Below are 15,442 nucleotides of genomic sequence, written 5' to 3' on the forward strand. Positions count from 1 at the left end.
GTCCGTCAGGTGTGCTAGTTTAATAATGGCTCTCTTGGAGGTTCTTCGATGGATTTTCAAACTGTTGTTGGTGTTGATCATCTCTCAGTGTGTGTGTGTGATCTTCAACACAACCGACACACACAGCAGCCGGTGAGAACACGATGCCTTCACATATCATTAATTATATAGTGTGTAATAACTGATCGAACGATCACACTCATGCACACCTTTCCTTTCAAACTGCATCATTTAATATCACGTAACAAAATTCCATCAAATTTGTGTAAGTTTTAACAAATGACATTGATATTCTATTTTCTTAAAGATTACTCAATTCAATTCTATGGACTTATGTTTTGAAATTAAAATGCAAAATCTTAAAATTGTGTTATAGTATGATATATAATAATATCATTAAGGTGTAAAGTGTTGTTCTGTGGAGTTTAAGACGTGTTGTCATTTATGTTGTATGTGTTTGTAAAGTGCTTCCAGTGTGTGTGAGGTCTGATGAGTTCACACAGAGTGTTTCTGAAGTGCGGAGGCCCTCTTGTGCTTCTAAGGATTCTTCTTCTTCGTCTTTTGGATGGTTTGAAACGTGTATGCTCTGGAATTTGTAATACTCCTCTTACCAAATGTGTGTGACATCATTCCGAGACATTGACAATGCTAAATTATGAACTGAGTTTTCATATATCGAACGGCGTTGCCATGGCGACGCGATAAAGTCAAAAAATGGGGAAAAGGAAGTGCCTTATATTTTCTGCGTGCATTGCGTGATTTACATAAAAATTGAGCCAAATATTTGGCCAATCGGGCGGATTACATTGATGTGGCTATTGTGGGTCGCGGTCGTTGCGCCACCAACTGGCTTTTAACAGATTTTGAATTATCGCTCTTATGTTAACCTGAATTGCTTCAGATTTTATTACAGTAATGTTTACATTTCTGAAGGCGTTCTTGATATCTTAAGCAGTGTTGCTATGGCAACGCATTAAATGTCATTATTCTTTATGCATATTCACATGTTTTTGAGCTACTTGGCATGCTTGAATTTTCATGATATTTTGCACACGTCAGAGTGGTCGACCATTAGGCCTGGGCAAAATTGAACACATGGGCGTGGCTGGGGAGCTCTGCGGCTTTTGACAAAAGTGGTTGGATCAGTTTCTTCTACGGTCACCAGACTTGCTACAGATATTGTTCTCATCAAGCCGGACAACTTTCAAAATTACAGTCACTAGCTCCGCCCAACATGAAGTCGCCATTTTGATTGAATGTGCATTATTTTTAAATTGAAGGCCCTGAACTTTTGAATACTCCTCCTAGGGGAATCATGTGAAACGTAGGCAGCATCATGCCAAGACATTAATTGTGAACAGATGTTTGATATATAGAATGGTGTTGCCATGGCAATGCAATACATTAAGGGCAAAAATGTGAAACAGGAAGTTCCTTAAATCTTCTGTGTGCATTAAATGATTTTGATGAAAATTCAGAAAAGTATTTGTTCACTTTTAAAAATGAAACATTAAGATTTGTTCTTTTGTTCAGAACTAACTTCAGTTTTAGGAGTGATTTGCTCAATGACTTTGAATCTGATGTGTTGGTGATTTTATGTACATGAGTCAGTTTCCCTGAATGTTTCTGAGTGACATGTTTAACAGCTGGTTGGACATGCTCCAAGATCAACATTCATATCAAACTATTATTACGCTCGATTACAAGTATGTTTATGATGATGAGTGGTTTGGAAGGGATGTTGATCCGGGAGCCTTCTTGCAAAAAATCATGAAGCATCATCATCGTCATCATCGTCATCAGAACCCATGAAACACATTAATAACACTAAAACATTCTTCTTCTTCCAGAGATGCGATGCCAAACGCGTTTCAGCCAGCTGCACTGTGCCAATCTCAGACGCAAGTTCTTCCTCATCAAACCGAGCAAGAGGTGCGTGAAGAACAAGCGTTCTTGATCTCAGATTATAAAGTGCTTCATTAAATCTCTGTGTTTCTGTCTGCAGTATAAACATCGAGAGATTCAAGCAGGATCTCTCGGATCTCATGAGCTGCCCGTACAAATCAAACACAACCGAACAGGAACTAAACCGGTGAGGACTCTTCAAACACGTCTCTGATGTATGAAATAAGATCTATCGATGCGCTGAGCTGCCACTAGATGAGCAGTGAAGTGTTCACACAATAAATCGGTGAATGTAGATGATGGTAATTGTTTTATAGTGATGAAAGTGATAAAGATGTTTACAGAGCTGAATTATGATGTCAAATGAATCCTGGTAAAGTGTGTGTCTGTGTGTTTATCCAGAATGAGACTGAAGATGTGTTGTAACGCCACAGGATCATTATACCTGACCAAACGCAACACAGCTGTCAATCAAAAGATCCCATATGAAACAAACTCAAAGCGCACACACACAGTGGATGCGGCGCTTCACACCATGTTGCCTGAGGTTTGTGGCATGATTTTAATATTTAATGATCCCTGTTTGAGGTATATACATGACTAATGACTTGATTTGTGTGTATGTGTGTGTGTCGGCAGGACTTCCCCTGGAGTGGGCGTGGCTTGGATCGCTGTGCTGTGGTGGGCAGTGGAGGGATTCTGAAGAACAGCAGCTGTGGGCAGATGATTGACAGCGCAGACTTTGTCATACGGTAAACAAACCGACCGATCAATGGGTCTCAAGTCTGCTAAATGCTAATAAATGTATTCAACTAACCTCATGATTGTGCATAGTTAAGATAACAAGATAATAAAACGTTCCAAAGGGAGGACAAATCAGCTCCCTTATCTTTTGTTGTTGATGGTCATGTATTTAATTAAACTCTGCAGTACTTAAACTCTGTGTTCTTTTAAATGAGGGAATGAACTACAATCCCATGAAGCATTGCGAATGACTTAATCGAATTAAAAACGATGGGAAAATATAAAAGTTATTATAGACAATATATTTCTAAATATTCACATATATATATCTAAATATTTAAGTAGTTTAAGAGTGTCGGGAGAGCGACTCCATTGTGTCATTATGGGAGTGGGCGGAGCTGCAGAGCTCTTTCTCTGATTGGTCAATCTCACATAAGGATTATGGGTAGTGTAGTTCTGCAACAGGAATTCTGCTGTAAAACACCATTTTTTTATTTATTTTTCTCCCCAATTTGGGAACGCCCAATTCCCAATGCGCTCAAAGTCCTCGTGGTGGCGTAGTGACTCGCCTCAATCCGGGTGGCGGAGGACGAATCTCAATTGCCTGAAACCGTCAATCCGCGCATCTTATCATGTGACTGTTACCGTGGAGACGTAGCGCGTGTGGAGGCTTCACGCTATTCTCCACAGCATCCACACACAACTCACCACACGCCCCACCGAGAACCACATTATAGTGACCACGAGGAGGTTACCCCATGTGACTCTACCCTCCCTAGCAACCGGGCCAATTTGGTTGCTAAGGAGACCCGACGAGTCACTCAGTCAATACTCGCTGAGATATCCAGATGCCCGAACATGATCATTTTCAAATTAAGTTGAAATAACATGGATGGTGGTTCCAACAGAAGCATATGTTAACTACCTCAGAGCTCGTGGTAACTGTGTGTCAACAGTTAAACATTTGTGAATTTTATTTTTGCCTAGAGACGGTGAACTCTCTTATCTGCTGCAGGGCATGACAACATTTGTCTTTTCCAAGCAGCTATCTGCTGTTGCTATGCAATAGTAATAAATACTATTCACTGAAAGAAAGACAGAATCTTAAAGAGCTTGTTCTTCTTAAATGTCCAACTATATGGCCCATTAAAATACATACGTTTGTGTTAAAACAGACGCAGAACTCGTGATTTTGAAGTGAGTGAAGGGTAAATACCTCGTAAACGTCAAAGTGGTTAAACGTAATGACCGACGCATTGATGCAGAAGTCCCGTTTCAACAATTGCTTTCAATTATATTTTGTGGAGAACATATCGGACAGATTTCAATCAGAGTTTGAACAACATTGATATATTTATTAGAATTAAAAAAAAAAAAATATAGATATATATTTTCTCCATTTTTCTCCCCAATTCGCCTCAATCCGGGTGGTGGAGAATAAGTCTCAGTCGCCACCGCCTCTGAGACCGTCAATCCGCGCATCTGATCACGTGACTCGCTGAGCACGTTACCATGGAGACTCGCAGCATGTGGAGACTCATGCTACTCTCCACGATCCACATATTTCAGTATTTAATCTACAATATTCCTAAAGAGTTATGAGCTAATGTCTTCTGAATGCAGTTAAATCCCATATTCTCATTATAAATGTCGTCCTCTCTGTCTCTGTTTCAGGTTTAATTTGGCTTCTGTTAATGACAGCGATGTTGGACTGAAGACAGATCTGATCACCATTAACCCCAGTCAGATCCGCACAGAGTCAGTGAACACAAACACATACATACACGTAAATCACCTCGAATAAAGGAAGAAATGTGTTCAGTTTGATCCTACACACCGCACAGACCGTACAAGCTAACCTCTCATTATTTTACGCCAATGCTAATCATTCCTCAGAATTACACAAGTCACGATTATCGGCAGGAATTTGTACTTGGGTCTTTTTAAAATACTTAAAAAACATTGAAGTACGTTACTTGGGTTGCACATACAGTATTTCTAAAATAATGTTATTTCAAATAGATTTAAGGCATGAGTTATGTTCACATGTGCATTTCTATGACAACTGAAAGTCATGTGCCCCCCCCAAAAAGTCATTGAAACGGTATTATCAGAGGACTCCCTGGGCATTGCACTGGCACGTGCCGGCAGGTTATGCAGAAAAGGACGGGGACAACCCCTACCCACTATTGGAATGTAACCCCTCAAAAGCAGGGGCGGAGCCAGGAGTTTTTCAAAGGGGTGGCCAGGCAGGGCAAGCGATCAGTCTGTGGTGGGTGGCACAGAAATGTTCGGGCAGCATTCTTATATCGTCGGACTGTGGGGGTTGGGCAATGGGGTGGCCAGGCTTCGCTCCATGGTGGCCACGGCAACACCTGGCCACCCCCTAGCGCCGCCACTGCTCAAAAGCCTGCTGTATCATATGTATTTGATATACTGTATATTCGGCAAATACTCATTTTAAAATATCAGTAACAATATAGTCATTATTGTCAGCAAACAACGAAAAGACCAGTGCATGCAATACAAAATAGAGGTAGACGATAATCGGTTGTACCGATTAATCTGTGCCGATAGTTGCTTTTTGGAACTATCGGTTATCGGCAAAAATAAGCCGATAGTTGCCGATAGTTTTTATTTGTTCTTCTCTGGACTATTCTGATTAGATAATCAAGTGTTTTATATAAGCGAGGACATGAGGAGCTCGGAGTAGAGCCGCTGCTCCTTTGCGTCGAAAGGAGTCAGTTGAGGTGGTTTGGGCATCTGGTAAGGATGCCCCCTGGAGTGCCACCCTAGGGAGGTGTTTCAGGCACGTCCAGCTGAGAGGAGGCCTCGGGGAAGACCCAGGATTAGGTGGAGAGATTACATCTCTACACTGGCCTGGGAACGCCTCGGGGTCCCCCAGTCAGAGCTGGTTAATGTGTCTCGGGATAGGGAAGTTTGGGGCCCCCTGCTGGAGCGGCTGCCCCCCGCGACCCGACTTCGGATAAGCGGTTGAAGATGGATGGATGGATGCACAGAACAGCACAACATTATAAAAAACGCCCTGTCGGCACAAACATCGTGTCTCCAACTTCATATCTTTTGAATAATAATAAAACATATTCCTCAATAAACCTTAGCTGGTGATATATACATACACTAAGCCTTCATCTGCTGGATATATAGGCTTTAAATTCTGCTTAATTTGGCAAATACTTCATTATGAAGCATTGTAATGGAGCCAAGTCTCTGTCATTTCAAAATAAGAGTCCCTTGTGTGTTTTGTTTATAGTTTAAAGTCCTACACTACGCACAAAACCTTGCTGCCTTCATGTTTGTGCCCATTATAGTAAGAAAAGACTAAGACAATCTTCTAACATTCAGTAAATCAATTTGAAAAAACTGTTGGCCCATTAATCGGTTGTCAGCCTTTTCCATTAGCTTAGCTATCGGTCGACCTCTAAAAGCGGGCATTTTTTAGTATTTTCCAGAAATGCCTGGAAACGTCCACTAGTTAGCAGCAGATATCTAGTACACTGGATACAATGGGATTTTCTGTAAAATGTTGATAATCTTGATGATGATGTGTGTGTGTGTGTGTGTGTGTGTGTGTGTGTGTGTGTGTGTGTGTGTGTGTGTGTGTGTGTGTGTGTGTGTGTGTAGTTACAGTAAACTGCAGAAGAATCCTGGTCCATTTGTTGAGCGTGTCAGTGTTTATGGCAACGCCACCCTCATTCTTCCCGCCTTCGCCTACACGTTCAACACTCAACTGTCAATTAACTCTCTCAAAGTCCTTCGGCCAATCAGACCTCAGCAACCAGTCGTGTTCTTCAGCCCTGACTACCTGCGGACACTGGACCATTTCTGGAAGGGGCGTGGCCTGAAGGAGGTCCGCCTCTCCACAGGGTTTATGTTGATTAGCGTGGCGTTAGAGCTGTGCTGAACAGGTGCACGTTTACGGATTCTGGCCATTCGACAGCGACTTGCAGCAGCGCACGGTTCCGTATCATTACTACGACCAGAGAGTCCCGAGCCGCCGCATGCATGCCATGCCAGAGGAGTTCCAGCGCCTGCTGCAGCTGCACAGCCAGGGGGCTTAACACTGCACCTGCAGCCCTGCGCTTAAGAGACGCACGCAACTTATTCTGCACTCAATGTGTTTGTTTCTGTTTGTTTGTTTGTTTATTTATTAGGTGAAGGTTTGGTTGGACAAAGACAAAATCAACAGCACATTTATAAGAAGTTGGTTGTGTAAATGGACTGTACGCAATGAATTAGAATAATAAATTATGTTCATAAGACCTTTAAAGGAACAATTTTAAACTTCAAGATCTTATTACTCTGAGTGAATGTGAAATTATTGTTCAGTCCAAGGAATTACAATCTTTTGATTGAAACTGTTATTAATGATTGTGTTATTATATGTTGTTTTATATGATGTTGATGATTTATGTATTTATATATGTGGTATACTATAGATTGTTGCTGCCTTTCTTGGCCAGGTCTCTCTTGTAAAAGAGATTCAAACCTCAATGGGACTAATCTGATTGAATAAAAGGGTTACGTTTAAAAATTCCCCAATCTGGAGGCCTGGGTATCTCAGCGAGTATTGATGCTGACTATCACACCTGGAGTCGTGAGTTTGAATCCAGGGCGTGCTGAGTGACTCCAACCAGGTCTCCTTAGCAACCAAATTGGCCCGGTTGCTAGGGAGGGTAGAGTCACATGGGGTAACCTCCTCGTGGTCGCTATAATGTGGTTCTCGCTCTCGGTGGGGCGTGTGGTGAGTTGTGCGTGGATGCCGTGGAGAATAGCGTGAAGCCTCCACACTCGCTATGACTCCACGGTAACACGCTCAACAAGCCACGTGATAAGATTGACGGTCTCAGATGCGGAGGCAACTGAGATTCATCCTCCGCCACACTCCGCAAGTCACTACACCACCATGAGGACTTAGAGCACATTGGGAATTGGGCGTTCCAGATTGGGGAGTAAATGGGAGAAAATAAAAATACATTCCCCAACCCTAACCATGTCTAGAGGTGTCACCGCATTTTGGAGTTGGCCCAAAGTAGTAATATCACCCTGTAGCTCAAGACTGGTTTCCCACTGGGCTGAGTCTGGTCAGTACCTGGATGGGAGACCTCCTGGGAAAACTAAGGTTGCAACTGGAAATGTAAGTGCAGTTCTAGCGGGAAGACTAGCAGCTGTACATCATCGCACCATTAGCTGGGTCATTTCCAGCCAATCACATGTAAGCCATTGCTTAATAAGTCTGCTCACAATCTGTCACATTGCTGTTTCAGTGTGCTAACATGGCAACCTCCTCCACCCCACCACCACCTGTTGAGTCCCGTCCTGCACGGGGATAGGCTCCTCGCCCCTGCCTCCTATCTCCGGCAGGATATGACATTTCTGAGTACAAATTCTTCAGACCGCCATACGGGGCTTAAGCCAAAGAGAAACATTACATTTATGTTTTACATTCATCAAATAAATGTCATCTTAAATTTCACTTAAGTCTGTGAGTCTTCCTGATAGAAATGGTATTAGGGAGTCCAGCAGGGGGTGCTTACCCTGCAGACTGTGAGGGTCTTTATGACCCAGTATATTGACGGGAACACTATACTGTAAAAATGAGATGTTAAACCGAGGTCCTGACTCTCTGTGGTCATTAAAAATCCCCCCATTGGCCCTTATCAATCATGGCTTCCTAATAATCCCCATCCACTAATTGGCTGTATCACTCCCCTCTCTGTTCTCTACCAATAGCTGTGTGTGGTGAGTGTACTGGTGCACTGTGGCTGCTGTCAATCATCCAGGTGGATGCTGCACACTGATGGTGGTTGAGGAGAGTCCCGTTCACTGTGTAAAGCGCTTTGAGTGTAGTGTCTGAAAAGGTGATTTATAAATGTAACGTTCATTCATTAATTCAAGAAAATGATCCTAAAATTGAAGTATTATCAGAGCAAATCTGCCAAAACTTAATTCCAAAGATATCTCATGGTCCAGGTGGTTTTCCACTGATAATAGGGGCGGGGGTTACGCACAGGTGTGCATAGCTTTTACCTGTCCATCACAGCACATGCTCCAACACACAAATTCATCCATCTCTCTCATCTCTCAGATAGCCTTAGTGATTCTCCGATGGATCTACAAACTGTTGGTGGTGTTGATCATCTGTTGATTTGCCAAATCCAAATTTCTCCAAAGTATAAAAAGTTATTTCCACTCCACCCTGTCAAATGCCTTTTTGTCGTCTAGTCTTGTTCAGGGCTATTTTGGTATTTGGGACAGAGGGAGTGTAGATTATATTAAATAAAACTTTTAGATTGGATAACAAATATCTATTACAAATTAAACCTGTTTGATCTGGATCTTTAGATATAATCGAAGGGCGAATGGATTTGAAATGCAAAATGAATTTATATAAATATAATACATTTAATAAACTTACTGGACGGTAAGATGAGATCTTATCACACTTGAGATAGAGTGCGCACACTGAGCCATGATGACTACTCGTAGAATAAAGTCGCTGTTAGCCAACCACAAAAATCTTACCAGGATAGATCGGGGTCTGCTTCCCGGGGCGGGGAACCCTAACCCATACACTATGCGTCTGCACGCGAACGCTTTAACAATGGCAATACATGTCATTTAATGTGTAAATGTCGACGCTGAATTACCCCACATAACAGGACTGTACACACAGAAAACATAAATGGAACATATTTGTAAACATTAACATACAAATATACTGTAAATTCTCAGAAATGCACTAATAAATGTACTGTAAACTCTTAAGTGCATCAGAATTTGATTGTTGAACTACTGTGCGTATAATAAAGTTTTTCCCACAAGTCTCATTGCATGAAAATATATACCTCAAGGCAATTAGTATGAATATAGCCTAATATATACTGAGGTACACAACTATCAAATTAAGTTCACAAATTACATAATAAACAGTCAAATTAATAATCACAAACATCATACCTTTAACAGAGTAGTGAGGCAATATTAGCATACAGACATCGGAAGGCCTACTCTCTCATTCCTGCATTGAAGGATACACGTGAAAATGAAGCGCTTTAACACAGTTAAAAGAGCCACTTTCAAGGAAAATAAACGAATCACACTGATACACAATATGACATAAACCCTTAACAGCGTTTTAACATCATAAATATAATGATTACATTACAAGAAAACAGTAAATGCAACACAAATATGAGAGAGAAAAATTACCCCTGCTTCTCCGTCCTCATACACTATGCGTCTGCGCGCGAACGCTTAAAGGAGACGCGATATTTCTTCTTCTTCTTCTTCTTCTTCTTCTTCTTCTTCTTTGGGGTTTTACGGCAGCCGGCATCCAATAAGTTGCATTGCTGCCATCTATGTTATTAGCACCTAAGTGCACTATATCCTATTATACAATCCAGTATCTTTAAGAAATTTAAAAAGACACTGCTTTCCCCTTGTGCTTGACCCTACTTCTAAAATATTTTTTAGAGATACTTCTTCCAAGCCAATTACTCGCATTTCTCTGAGCAGATCTTGTCTTTGGTGGTCATATTTTCTACAAAAAAACAAAACATGACTCACTGTCTCAGGTTCTTGACATGAACACAAGCCACTCTGGTGTTTTCCTAAAATAAATAAAGTGCTGTTCAGAAACGTGTGCCCAATCCTCATTCTAGAAATAATAACCTCTTCCTTACGTCTAACCTCTCCTCCTTTACAAACCTTAACTGAATCAGTTACCCTACTAGAAATAGAGAATTGGTGCCTACCTTTATTTTCTTGCTCCCAGAACTGTTGCCATTTCAAAATTGTTCCCTGCCACACAATACTTTTACCCTCCGCTTTGGACAGATTTAAGTTTATATCTATTGTTTCCTTTTGAGCAGCTTCCTTGGCCAACTTATCAACCTTTTCATTTGTTGCAATACCTACATGAGCTGGGACCCATACAAATGATATTTCTACTTCTCTCCTTTTCACATCTCTAATTGCCAGAAGAATATCATATACAAGGTCTTGTCGACTCTTTGATGTCCCTTTCCCCATACTATTAATAGCTGACACAGAGTCACTACATAGCAACAATTTATGGTTCTGAATCTGCTCAGTCCATTGCACTGCCATCAGGATTGCACATAATTCCACTGAAAACACACTTAGGAAATTTGAGGTTCTCTTACAAACTTGGGTATTCCACTTCTGAACAACAAAAGCTGCTCCTGTAGCACCTGTTTCCTGATCTTTTGAACCATCAGTAAAGATTAATATGTGCTCCTGATATCTCTCTATTATATGACAGTGAAATTCATGCACCAAATCTGATTCAGGATTCTCTGACTTAATCCTAAGTATCTCTAAATCAGTCTTTGGAACCTCCAATTGCCATACAGGAACTGATGGCCACAGTACTCCTGGACAAAAGTTCTTATCATGTATAGACATTTCCTGGGCCAATGCCTCCCCTGTCCATCCAAAACTTTGAGGACTTGCCATCTCTCTCTCCCAGCTTACCTGAATTGTTGCTTTAACTGGGTGATCACACTTTTGACCCATCAAGTTAACCCAATAGTTAGCCTGAAGCTGCTGTCTTCTCAAGCTGATATAATTTCCTTCGGTGTCCCACTAATTAAGGCCCCACATACAACTCCCGATCCGAACTATTGAAAATAATGAATTGAACACAAGTTTTGCTGAAGTTAACAGTTTAAACAACATTTCTCCTTGCACATAAAAAATATATAAAATTAAACTCAAATGTCTAAATCGACCGGCTACACATGCACCCTCACGAGTACACTCAAAACAGTCCTGAAGAGCAGAGATGCTCCTGCTGGCCAGGTTTTCACCTGCTTCTGAGGCGGTTTTGTGCGTCTGAAGAACGTTCTGCATGCTGGAATTAGCATAAAAGAGATGTGGTCTGAGTAGCTGAAGTGGGGGCGGGGCTCCGCCCGGTACGCACCTGGGATGTTTGTATAAACAAGATCAAGCATGTTTGCGCCTCTTGTTGCAACGTCCACATACTGATGGAATTTAGGGAGCACTGTCTTGAGATTCACCTGGTTGAAATCTTCGGCGACAATAAACAGTCCGTCAGGGTGAGCGTTCTGCAGTTCGCACATAGCCCCATACAGTAAACTCCGGTTATGCAAACTGTGGTGAATTCCCGTGGTAATTTAAAAGGTCTGCATCTAACAGTCACAAGCTCCAACAGCGATGAGCAGTAACTAGAGACTAGCATAGAGTTATTGCACAATTCCGTGTAGATGTAAACACACAAGTGCGAGTCTTACCGCACAGAGCTGCATTTCTTTTAACACGAAATGAGGTGAGCCCGTCTAGCTGAATGCCTCTGTCCAGAACTCTGTCGCTGAGCCACGTCTCCGTGAAAACAAAGACGCATCAGTCTCTAAGCTCACACTGCGTAGCCTGCTGGAGTCGGATGTAGTCCAGTTTATTGTCCAGGGAGCAAATATTTGAGAGCAGAATAGACGGGAGAGCTGGCCGGCTAGGGTTTGTTTTTAGCCAAGCATGGACCCCCACCCTCTTGCCGCATTTTTGCTTCCTCGCACACCGCTTACGACATCCCCTCCCCCGGGCACCGGCATCAGGCGATGCCGAGGACTGGAGGCCTGGTCTCCGCAGCAAGATGAGTACGCGTATCAACTCCTGCAGATCATCATGCAGCTTGGTTGGTCAGTTCTGGATGTGAGTTTTTTTTTATTTGTATTATTACCTATGTCTTGCTGCTGTTTTTGGTATTGTTTGTATTGTTGTACACTGGACGCTCCTGTCACCAAGACAAATTCCTTGTATGTGTAAGCATACTTGGCAATAAAGCTGATTCTGATTCTGAGTTCTGGACCCTGACAGCTGAAATTGAAAAGCAAATACAGGCAACAGTGATGAGATGCTTTCGCGTTCTCCTCGCCATCTCTTACATGGACCACATCACAAACGAAGAAGTGAGGAAAAGGCGAAAGTTGAAGTCATACGTTCCAATGGTCTTGCGAAGACAATCCTGCAGGGGACTGTGCCATTAGGAAGAAGAAGAGGTGGCCAAAGGAAGAGATGGGAGGGCAACATCCATGAATGGACGGGTTTGAAACAATGCGACGCAATGAGAAAGGCCGAGGACAGAGAGGCGTGGAGAGTGATAATAGCTGCAAGATCATGTGGTGCCCCAACGGTCTAAAGACTAAGGGACTGATGACGATGAAAGAATCATCTATTTAGCCAAGTGTACACCTAATTTAACCTTCATCTTACAATTAGACTGCTTTAGTCAGGTCTGCTGGAACCAGAAACATCTATCATGATCTATAACTGTATTAAATCTACACTAATTCTCCATTTTCTCCATTAATCAACATCTTATGGAGATTTGTGTTCCTTCAGTCGCCTTCAGCTGCTCACTGGGGTTATTAATACAATTATTATTTCATTACTTATACACAATTCACAATCATATTTAATCCAACTACACAATGATCACTCTGAGACATTATAGATATGACAGTTTCATTAATAATAAATGTTTATGCATGATTTCCTGTAAAGCTGCAGGAAATGTGCAGTAAGCAAAACATACAATTCATGAGCATTGAGAACATAGACAGAGAATACACACATGCTCCACAGGAAACAAATCAACATAAATAAAGTCATATACATGAGCTGTTAACTGTGGGTCATCATCATATTTCTATCAGTTCAGGTTAGAGAAATGGGATAACAATAAGTGACACTTCAATTAAGGCTCTCATTAATTAGTGGTGATCTGGATGAGTTAACGAGGCATCCAGGTGATGCAAATATTTCTCTGTTGGGCTATAAAAGTCCTGGTTTGACTGAACCTTCAGTATAGCTGGATTGGTTTTCATAGTAGTTCATCTTGTGGTCAAACATGAGTGCTGTTAAAATTGCCATTGTTCTGGCTCTTTGTCATCAGTTGCTGTGGAATGGTGAGTTTATTTTTGTGTCTGAAGCAGTACCAGATCTCATTGTGTTCTACTAAACCTGTGAAGAGCTGTTCTGCATTTAAATCACAAATGTGTACAAGACATCGGAGTCTTTTGACTTCCAAGAGGAAGTGTGTTGCAGATGAGCAAACCATGTAAACCCAAACCTCTCCAGATGTAAACATGCACATCAAATGGACATCTGGGTGATTTAATGTGTGCTATCAGGGAGTAGTATTGAAACTGATTCTGTTATGCCACATTTGTGTTTACAAGCTTCTGTGTTTTCAGCTCTTGGTTCTTCAGTTGAACATGGTTCTTCTATTGACTCATCCTGGAGTGCTGTTAGGCGAGTTGTCAGAGAAGATAAAGGTGTGTATTTGTTCCTTCCATCTGATGTGCTGGGTTTAATTTTCCCCTACAGTCAGTAACTCCCAGGATAAAGATTACACTGCATTTTGTATTTTAATAAGTGCTGGTTTGAAGACATCTCATTGTGATTTTTTTAAATTAAGGTCCTGATTCATCTGCCAATGAGACCTTGGTCCATGATGCTCCTGAGGGCAATGCTACCCTGACCCAGTATGCTTCTGAAAGCAATGCCACCTTGGTCCATGATGCTGCTGAGGGCAACGCCACCTTGACCCAGTATGCTTCTGAAAGCAATGCCACCTTGGTCCATGATGCTCCTGAGGGCAATGCCACCTTGACCCAGTATGCTTCTGAAAGCAATGCCACCTTGGTCGATGCTCCTAATGGCAGAGCTTGGTGGGCCTGGTAATGGTGACTTAACCCAGACCAATTCTACAGGATCTGTCAGTGGTGGTTTGAGGCAGGACTTTCCTTGTAGGATCTGATTCTATTGAGCAGCTCTTCAGCCATGAGTGTTCAGTATAACTCTTTGGACAGGATGCTTAAGAGCCCTCTTCTGGTGTATCTTTACCCAGTGATGTCAGTAGTATGAGGCAGGACACATTGTGCAACTGATCTGTAGATTCTTGATGTGTTTAATAAACCATGATTTGCTCATAGCTTGTGTTCCTCTTGCTTCTGGTAAATTAAACTTGTGGCACAGGTGTTTGTGGTGGGCGTTCAACTTGCACTTTCATTCAACTTTATCATCTGTCCCTTTAAAACTGCCACGCCTGCCCCCCTTTTTGGGGTTGAGTATTGTGGCACTTAACCACTATTCCAAACCCATTGTACTAGTGTGACTGTTCAAACACTTCTGATCGCAATCTGTCTCAACTTAATGAATACAGATGTAACTTTGTCCATGATTTACTCTGTCGGGCAAATGCCTCCAGTTCTAACCGGCTCTTCTAGGAGGGAAGCCTTTTTGTGTAACTGAAGGGTGTTTTACACGCTTACTATTAACCCTCTCTTGGTTTTCAGCCTGAAACATCTGCCACAGAGCTGATGTGAACCTTAATGTGTTTGTATTCACACTGCTATGAAAGTAGGTTGTGCTTAAAGGGTAACTAAACACCTGCTTAGAGTCTGACTCCACCCACTAGAAATATTTGAAAATCCAGGAAAAGTGGGCAGACCCCGGCGGGGATAGAGGGAACGAACCGAGTGGGGGGAGCACCTGAGACTCGTAGTGACGGATTAATTGACAGCTGCTGTCAGATATTATTATTATTATTCCTCACACGGTCGCAAGACGACATGTACATGAATCTGGCGTGGTGAGCTGGAACCTGCTTACGTCAGCTGTCACCGCTTACGTCACGAAGTACCGCAACAGCCAATAGGAAAATTCAACTGCAGTAGCCACCGTTCAACCTGAAGAGGGCAGCACTCAGATGTTTTTACACCATATA

At 42.1% G+C, this 15,442-nt stretch overlaps 1 pseudogene; it reads left to right on the forward strand.

Annotated features, from left to right (window-relative positions):
* LOC127625539 (alpha-2,8-sialyltransferase 8E-like) overlaps nucleotides 1-15,442 on the forward strand; it is a 19,541-nt pseudogene continuing 4,099 nt past the window's right edge.

The sequence above is a fragment of the Xyrauchen texanus genome, chromosome 31 (genome assembly GCF_025860055.1).
Source record: "Xyrauchen texanus isolate HMW12.3.18 chromosome 31, RBS_HiC_50CHRs, whole genome shotgun sequence".
In the NCBI taxonomy this organism is placed as follows: Eukaryota; Metazoa; Chordata; class Actinopteri; order Cypriniformes; family Catostomidae; genus Xyrauchen; species Xyrauchen texanus.